Raw genomic sequence first — 9,780 nt, 5'->3', positions numbered from 1 at the left:
ATACAGTGAACCCTCGCTACTTCGCGGTTCACCTTTTGCGGGTTCAGTGCTTCGCGGGTCTAAAAAATATTCGGGGGCATTGTAGTTTCGCCGAGCGGCACGACGGGGCGCTGGAGTGGTTAGACGGCCGGCGTCCGCCGAAGAAGAACGTGGGCGAAGAGGAGAGTGGACAAAGAAGAGCACGTTCCCCCGGGCACGATTTGGGGCGACGTTTCGCGCGGTTCGGACCGTACCAGAGCTCCGGCCAGCGTGCGTGGCAGTTAAGCCGAAGAGGAACAACTTCCGCCCGGGCACTAGCGGGGCGACATTTCGCTCCGTTCGGGACCGTGCGAGAGCTCCGGAGGAGACCGGCCGGCGTGCGTGGTTGTTAAGCCGAAGAGGAACACCTTCCGCCCGGGCATGAGCGGAGCGCGAGGCTGTCAGTTATGAATGAATAAATGAATAAATAAATGAAGAATGCCAGGTCACACCGGACGGCGTACCAGCAGGTAAAAGTCGAAGTAATTAAATAAATACAAAAAGAAGTAATTGAATAAATACAAAAATAATGGCTGGGGAATAAAAAAATGTTTTAATAATTTTTTTTTTTTGTTATAACATGAATTTCACCCTCTCTCTCTCTACCCGTATATATATATATATATATATATATATATATATATATATATATATATATATTATTATTTTATTTATTTATTTTTTTAAGCATTTTTGAAGGTGCGCCGCTACTTCGCACTTTTTTTTTAAAGCATTTTTGAAGGTGCGCCGCTACTTCGCACTTTTTTTTTTTTAAGCATTTTTGAAGGTGCGCCGCTACTTCGCGGATTTTCAGTTTTCGCGGGTGGTCTCGGTCCCCATTAACCGCGATAACCGAGGGTTCACTGTAGTAAGTTACATTCTAATTTACATTGACAGGTAATGGAAATGACTACTGGTAACCTCAATTGAACTGTATTTCAGTCAGAATGCCTCAAACATCATAAAAAAATAAAACGTTGAGTATTATTTCTCCTTCAAAATGTCAGAAGAAATACTCTATAATGGCCTGACGACATTAACATAGCTTATAGTATATAGCAGGGGTGGGAAAACTTTTTTATTGGCGGGCCACAATGGGTTCTAAAATTTGACAGAGGGGCTGGACCAGGAGCAGATGGATGGAGTGTTTTGGTAACCTCATCTCATCTGAGAAAAAAAATACATTTAATTTTAAATGAAAGTGAACAAAAGCTTGTCTTTGAAAAACCACACTATTTTGAAAATAAAACATTAACAAGGTTTTTTTTTTTTTTTTCAAATTCGGCGGGCCGGATTAAAACGTTTAACGGGCCGCATGTGGCCCCCGGGCCGTAGTTTTCTCACGTCGGTATATAGCATAGCGGCATAGGTTCCCTCGTCAACATCAAGTGAGTTACCCTCTTACCAAGACCAAAATACGGGGCTCTCCATCTCCCGGTCACTTCTCCAGACCCCAACAGTCACCCTCGTTGCGAGAACTTGGAGATTCGATGTTTATTTTTTTTCGCTTCTTCAACTTCGTGTCTGATTCTTTTCTCTTCTCTGGCTCCAGGATTCCGCTGTCAATCAGATGACGATTGAGGCGGGACTTCCGGTTCAAAGTCACCCTCAGAGTTTGCAACCATTTGAGATGGCTTCTGTGGTAATAACAACTGTCATAGGTGCAATTTGCTCTATAAAGCATTAAAAAATAATAATAATAATAAATTACAAAAAATAGTCAAGTACAGCACTCGTCTCATAAACTAGGTAAGAATTTAGCGTTACTAACGTTGCTACACTATAAAGAGTGTTTTACTGACTAGCTAAACCCAGTTTGCTTAAACTGATCGTACACTGGACGAAATCTTACCGTTGTCTTTTTACAAATGGATTATGAAATTGTTGCAGAAATTGTTTTGCTGTGACGGAGGGCAAGTTTTATAAGGTTCGTTCATCGGGAAGGTTTTATATTAGACGAGGATGGTCTTGTTCTTCGGATTTTTTTTTTTATTTATAAAAGGCCGAGCATTTGTATTTGCGCTCAGACTGTGTTGCACAGTGCACACGAACCAAAAGCTCTAAAGAAAACACAATACCCGATCCAAACGGAGGGACGTGTTATCTTTATCTTCCACACCGCCTATCTTGTACTGGCTTGCGGGGAGGTGCTGCCGCCTATCCCGTCTGACTTTGGGCGAAATGCGGGAGGGACGACCTGAACAGAGAAATACAAAAAGAAGCAGTAGAGCGTCAGTGTAACTCCTTACGGGATAATATCCTCGTCGCATAAACAAGGTAAGAATTTCACGGTATGCATTTTGGTGAACTATAAAGCGTGCTTTACTGACTGGAGCGACGTCGAGTTAGCCTAAATGTATCGTGCATTGGACTAAATCTAGCAAGTTAGAATTATATGATTTGTTCTTCGGGAAGGTTTTATATTAGAGGAGGAATTAAGATCTTGCCCTTCGGACATTTTTTGTGATAAAAGGCAGAGCATTTGCATTTGCGCACAGTATTAGTCCACGAAACAAGAAATACCCATGTACAAATAACTTGCAATTATAATAGTTGGAGCTGTAACAAAGTGTTTTTCATACGGTGTTGTATAAATTAGCAGGAAATTAGAACACAAATTAAAACACGTACAGTAGATACAAGAAGAACAACGACAGTCACATGTTGAGTCGAAAGCTAAAGAATAAAAATGTGTCTTCAAAACGTTTTAAAAGTGGACAGAGAGGGGGCTTGCCTAACATTCAATGGAGAGTCAGGGAATGGACTCTGAGTGCAAGTTTCAGGCCATCTATCTCAAGAAAGAGCTTCTGATGCACCTCAAACGGGTACTGCAAATTTAGTAAGTTCAGCGCATAGTTAATTCCCATGAGCAGGAGACTGGCAACATTTCCACAACCTCATTTTCTTAAGCAACAATGGAAACATAGGCATGGGATGTGTCTTCTTGTCCCTCACTTGCTTGGAAGACATAGAGTACGTGTGTCAAACTCAAGGCCCGGGGCCAGATCTGGCCCACAACCTAATTTTATGTTGCCCGCAAAGGGCAAATCATCTGCATCAACTTCCTGTTTCTAGCATATTTTCTTCACAACAACACTGAGATATGAGATATTGCCAATTATTTGTTACCAATCCTCCCCTTTCAAAATAAATTGAAAAATTGTTGAACAATTACTTACTAGCTTCTGATTTCAAAACTGGCTTTCCAATCAATTTATATGGGTTCACAGTCCCTCTGAGGGAAACCACAACTACGATGTGGCCCGTCCATAAAAATGAGTTTGACACCCCTGACATAGACCTTCAGTACTTGCTTGGCCTGGTCCTCTTTTGCTTGTTCTCTGCTGACTTCCTGAAAGAGCATATACATCCATGGTTAGGTGCATAATGTCCCAAATTTGTGTTTGCTTTTTATAGTTCTGAATATCGCTGTCTTCAGGCAGTATCCAAGAAGCTCCAGAATCTTCACCTTGCAGGAGACTTCCAATGGCACGTTTTTGCAATCATTAACACTGCATCATCCAAAGAGAGCAAACCATTTTCAACATTTGAGATTGGTCAGTAATATTTACAAGTAACACCCACTCGTGTGGATTGACCAATAGATTAGATCTAGAAAAACATGAAATTACTCAAATTATGACAACATGTTTCAGCCGGACACCAGTGATATGTGACAGTATTTGCAATCTGCATTACATGTTTATAACAGCATATATGAGAATCAAAAAATAAATAAAAAGGGCAATGAAAACGGAAATTAAAATAGAAACCTCAACCTCAAGGATAGGATTTTTGTAGAAATCTCAAAATCGAAACTTTGGACCTTCTGATTTATTTTGTCAATTACCCGAAAGTAACCTTTGCCAAATGCCAACCCTTTAGCCAGAGCAGGTCACATACTGGCAGCAATTAATTTATTTGAATATTGTGACAAATAAAAATGTTTGCTGCACAGTCTATGAGTTAATTGCAGCTTTAAAAACGTAATACTGTTGTAATTTACCTGGTAGTCCGTGATGAGTTCCTCTGCAGACTGTCCGAGGAATTTCATCAAGGAATGGATTATGCCCTCCCTTCCAGCTTCAACGTTTTGCTATTTAAAAAGACACAAGATGATTAAGTGTCTTAAATAAATAAAAGCTCACATATGCATTGCTTACATCCCAAAAAGTGCATCTCAACTTTAAATAAAAAAAATAGCAAGATATCCATAAGCTCTAACAGATCTTTTATTGTTTTATTCTGTTAATGCTTATGATGGACTTATCCAAAATAGTTTGATGCAAATTCTATTTGCAGTAATAAAACACAACCCTCTTACATGACTGAGTGAACTGAGCATAGGTCTTATTTCAGTGCCAGTAACTCGGCCTTTTTTTCCAAGTATCTCCTTCAATTCCAGGGTGTAAAGTTCCATCTTGGTTAGCCAGGTTCTCTCAAATTGAACATATGTAATTTGTTTGAACTCTTTCTTAATCTGAAACATTTTTCCCTCAATTAGAACATTTTCAAAATTAAGAAATCTAAATCACGATTTAAATTTTGATTAATCGTCCAGCACTAGAAGATACAGCAGCAGGTATTACTCCTCCTCTAAAATAATAAAGGCAGTACAATCATCACTTAATTTGACACAGAGTTTAGATTAATTGCTGGACTATGGTCTGATATTTGTCCCACTTGAAACTAAATCTGAATATTGGTTATTTGAATGTGAATATCTTAACTTTGATATTTGAATTGAAACCTGAATGTTTTGAATTGAACACTGAATTATTGAATTGAAAAACTGAATTCGAATTACATAAATTGTATATTTTTAATTTGATTCTGAATTTTTCGATCATAATGTTTTTGCTAAGAACTATATCCCAATAAACTTGAATGTAGGACTTTAAAATGCGTTTTTAATTCCTCAAAAAAAAGGTCTCCTCACCAAAAATTCAATACTGCATATGCTCAAATTCAGTTTACTAAGTAAAAATTCAAGACTCAGTGACAGACATACGGGAGCTTTAGGGTGCCTCAAGGATGTGCAATGGATTCCAATCACCTTCCACCTATCACATCAACCCCCCATCCTTCAGCAGATCCACTGGCTTCCAGTCAATCAACAAATCATTTTCAAAATTCTTCTATATATTTTCAAATCTATGGCTGGCGACCAGTTCAGGGTGTAGTGCGCCTTTCGCCCGTAGTCAGCTGGGATAGGCTCCAGCACCCTCCCGTGACCCTGTACCGGATAAGCGGTGTGGATAATGACATGACACATGACTTTCAAATCTCTTCACAACCTCGCCCCTCCCTACCTTTCAGACATCATCCATATTCCCACTCCATCCCGCGCTCTCCGGTCTTCATCCTCCTCACTCCACCCCTTGCCTGCCACCATGGGGGACAGAGCCTTCAGCGATTCGGTTCTCCAGCTCTGGAACTCTCTCCACCTGACCTCTGTAATTGCACCACCCTCCCTGTGTTTAAAACTAAACTCAAAACCAATCTGTTCCGCCTTAATTACTCTCTCCAATTCCAGATATGTCCCTCATCCACTTTATTGTATTTTATCCTGCTTGATTTACGTGTTGGTGTTTCTACCCGTATTTGTGTTTTTACTTTCGTATTTTACTCTGTACAGCGGCCTTGAGTGTCCTGAAAGATGCTTCCAAAAAAAAAAAAAAATATATATATATATATATATATATATATATATATAAACACACACACACACACACACACACACACATATATATGTTGTTTGTTTTTTTTTCATGGTGGAAAAAAATTTCATCTAAATAACTCTAATGAATTTGTCTTTTATCATGGTGGTCTGTAGGATGAATTGGATCAAGAGCCTGCCAAGTGCACCATGGTGGTGTTTGTTGTCCGGGAGGAAGAGGATCTTCAGCCACCACATTACATCGGGGCAGTTATTGTAGGTGTGAAGGTTCTTTGTCAGTTGCCATCTCTTGCACATAGATGTGTGATGCTGTTTGGCCTCATCTCTCCACTAAACCTGTCTTACCTAAGTAAGTTAAAACACGCTTTTGATGCACCACAAAAAAATACTCATGGAGATAGAACCAAACAAATTGACACGAATAGTGTGCGGTTTGAGTGTCAAACTAAATATTTGATAGCCCAAAAAAAAACCATTTCAGAATGTCCTTTTTAACCGTTTGTAGGTTGTATTCAGAGAAAAAAACTACAGCATTTTTCTAAAACAAAATTACATCAATTTAATGTCTTTATTCCAAAGTAACAAATATATATATATATATATATATATATATATATATATATATATATATGTGTATATATATGTGTATATATATATATATACACAGACCAGTTGTCCTTTCATTTTACCATGAAGAGTCCTGAGACCTCTATGGCCCTGGTTAGACGACCACCCACCGCTGTGTTGTTGGGAATAAATGTGCAACATTGTTCACCGAACATAGCACAAACACCACCTCTCTCATCCAACAATACATCAACAGTCATCCTGTTTCGGAATGCCATTAGAGATTGGTTGATAGCCGTTCATGCAGTTTCAAACCCACTTTGCGTCCAATTACCTAATTTTTGCACGTTGTGATGATGCAGTTGACCTGTCTGCGTTCTTTGTTCTTCGTTCGAGGACTCAAATCCTGTTACTTGATCTGTTAATTTACACTTACTTACTTACTTACACTAAGGAGAACACCGATGGCTTCCATGTATGTTGAATCATTTTTTTTTTTTTTTTTGCCGTGATACTCTGCTTTCTCTTTTTTAACGTCACCGATGTCCTGTCATGACATTGGACAGTTCACACAGTTTATTAACAAACAATATAAAACATACCATTTACGATCAATCAATTACATTTTGTGAAATGGCACTCTCCAGAAACTACCAATAATCTATAAGCAGGGCCTAGTTATGAAAAACACATACAGATATGCACTAAGTCTCAAAACCTTTTACATTTTTGGGTGATTTATCAAATGATCTATCATATCCACACCACCACCAGATTTCCCCTCTTGATAGTGGATTGAAGTTTATTTCAACCACTATCAAAACCAGACACAGTGGTGGTGAAAAGATTCCTAACCGCTTAGCTCTGTCAGCAACATTAATGCTATTTAAATTTTCAAGAGCAACTATCATAGAAAACATGTTCATCTACATCAACTCTAGTCACAGGATACACGCTGACCCAATCCATACATGTATTATCAAGATAAGCATTAATATAATATCAATAATACAATTTCATTTGCTTATTTTGGATATCTCGTTGTCCAATTGCTATCTTTTCACGAAAGTACAGACTTTCTCCTGTAACTTTGTTCTGTGGACCAATAGTTGCCCACTTGAGTATTACTCATGGTTCCAACTCAAATCTATCAACATGTCGTCCAAGCTCCACAAATATGTCCCATCACTTTTTTTTTTCAATTATCTGCTTGGTGTTTGCAAATCCATTTTGATTAGTAATTGGGATTCTTACTGTTGGTATTGTACTATAGTCACATCATAGTTTGTTTATGTAACTCTGGGTTGTTCCCACATATAACACAACAACAAAAATATCAGAATAAAATTGTATACATCCAACATAGAACAGCTGCTTTTAACCACTTCAGGGTCATTTTGTCTGAAATATCCCCTCTACTTAGTCTGGTGTCTTATGAAATAAGACCACCCTATCATCAGACTTCCGCTCATCTCCTTTGTAGGAGATTTCAACCAAAATGACCTTTTTACATGTGTCAAATGAACCAATGTTGACTCTTCTACTATATTTACAGCTGTGAGAGCTGTCAATAAAACTAAACATGGCATTCCCCCTTGGGTAATTACATATGTCTTATCTTCAAACTTCTTTCAAGCATCCAGTCTCCTGGCTCCACTAGTTTAGTGCCCTGCTAGGAGACAGAAAGATCCTCACCACTCTAAATTTGTGCCTGTCTTTGTTTTTCTAACACTTTTCACATGTAGTCAGCTAAAGTTGCTTCAGCATCTATTTCCCATTTGTTCTTAAATTTGAGGTATTCTATAAGGCCTTCCAAACAATGTTTTACAACGTCTCGGTCCTAAATACAATGAAATACAATACAGTGCAACTCTCTGTATATAACTCAAATTAACTCACATAAACACATTTACAGTAGATACCAGAAAAACAACAGAACAGCAACAGTCTCATGCTGAGTCAAAGGCCCGAATATTCATCTTCAAGCGAGGTTTAAAAGTGGACAGAGAGGCGACTCGCATAACATTCAATGGAAAGTCACAGTGCTTGTCGTTTTTACAAACAGTTTTACTAATTTCCATACACTGTGTCCACTGCCTCCCCATTTCCTCAATGCATAGCCTTTTCACTTTTTTTTTTTTTGTTCATTCTTTTCACCAATCCAGAGCTTTGAGGGTGGTAAGCACAATTATCTTTCAAATCAACGTGAAACATTCCTATCTCTTTCACAAGTTAGTTAACAAAATGGGTACTATTATCACTGTTTATTATTTTCAGGAATACCATATCTCGGAATGATATCCTTACAAAGTACTTTTGCCACTGTCAATGCATCTGGATTTGTTGGTTAGAAAGAGTTCTAACCATTTCGAATTCACATCTATGATGACCAAACATTTATTTTATTTTTTTCTTCACTTTGGTTTTTATCAAATAAGTCCATATGAATAATTTGAAATGGATATTGTGGTGTAGGAAAGCGTCCTCTGCGTGGACTCAAATTACCTTGTGAATTGTGTTTCGCACACGTTAAACATGCCCTACAAAAATGTTTCGAATAAGCATTAAAGCCGTAAGCCGTATAATAACGTAATATCTGATGCACCATTTCCCCTGTTGAGACATGTGTTATCCCATGACTCAATATAGCAGCCCATTTGTAAAGATTATTGTTTGGTCATACAGAGATCACGTAGCGATGTTACACCATTTTCCTCCAAAGCCTTTGTTTAACTTTGGGACTTCTATCACTAAAACGTGTATGTCCGCAACAGCTTCTTTAGCTGTATTGTCTGCAATGTGTATTCAAGGAAAACACTTATGCAATGTATGCGCAACACATTTTAAGACGACTATATGTGTAAATAGTAACACAATTTACTCTCTTTAGTTTACACGCTTTTGTTTAAGATACTAATTCTGTTGCATGAGCTGAGTAATTTGAGGAGTAACTGCTAAGTTCTTTTTCCCAGTGTCATTTGATACAACTACAGTATTTTATTTATTTATTTATTTATTTATTTCCATCTACAAATAGCACTTCTCCGTTTTCTGAAGGCGAATCTTTTTGATGCCTTTACTTTTGGTTACTTTTTTCTACTAACTCATAACAATCTAGTTTTGTACCATCCTCCTGACATAATAATGACAGCCGGGTTTAATGTTGTACATCTCTCTATAATCAGATGTGGTTTTGATAACAATGTATTCATACACTATAAATGTCCCGCCGGTGACAAAAACGTCATGTTCATCAGCAAAAGCAATGCAGAAACCGCACGTGGTACTCTCAAAACCAGAGGATGGAACAAAACTATGGTTGCACTTGTTTCTGCAATTTCCAGATTGTGGGACTAATAAAAGACCATCTTTATCTTAATCTTATATCTACAGCAATAGATACTGCATTAACTGTTCTCATGCAGTGCTTCAATGCACATTCTACGTTGTCTAGTTTGGAATAGAAGTATGCGATTGGTTTCATCTTATCTCCATGTTTCTACACTAAAACTAAG

Source organism: Idiotropiscis lumnitzeri, unplaced genomic scaffold (genome assembly GCF_059441095.1).
Source record: "Idiotropiscis lumnitzeri isolate Australia: NSW breed Sydney's pygmy pipehorse unplaced genomic scaffold, RoL_Ilum_1.0 HiC_scaffold_26, whole genome shotgun sequence".
Lineage (NCBI taxonomy): Eukaryota > Metazoa > Chordata > Actinopteri > Syngnathiformes > Syngnathidae > Idiotropiscis > Idiotropiscis lumnitzeri.
Note: the sequence above shows the minus strand (reverse complement) of the source record.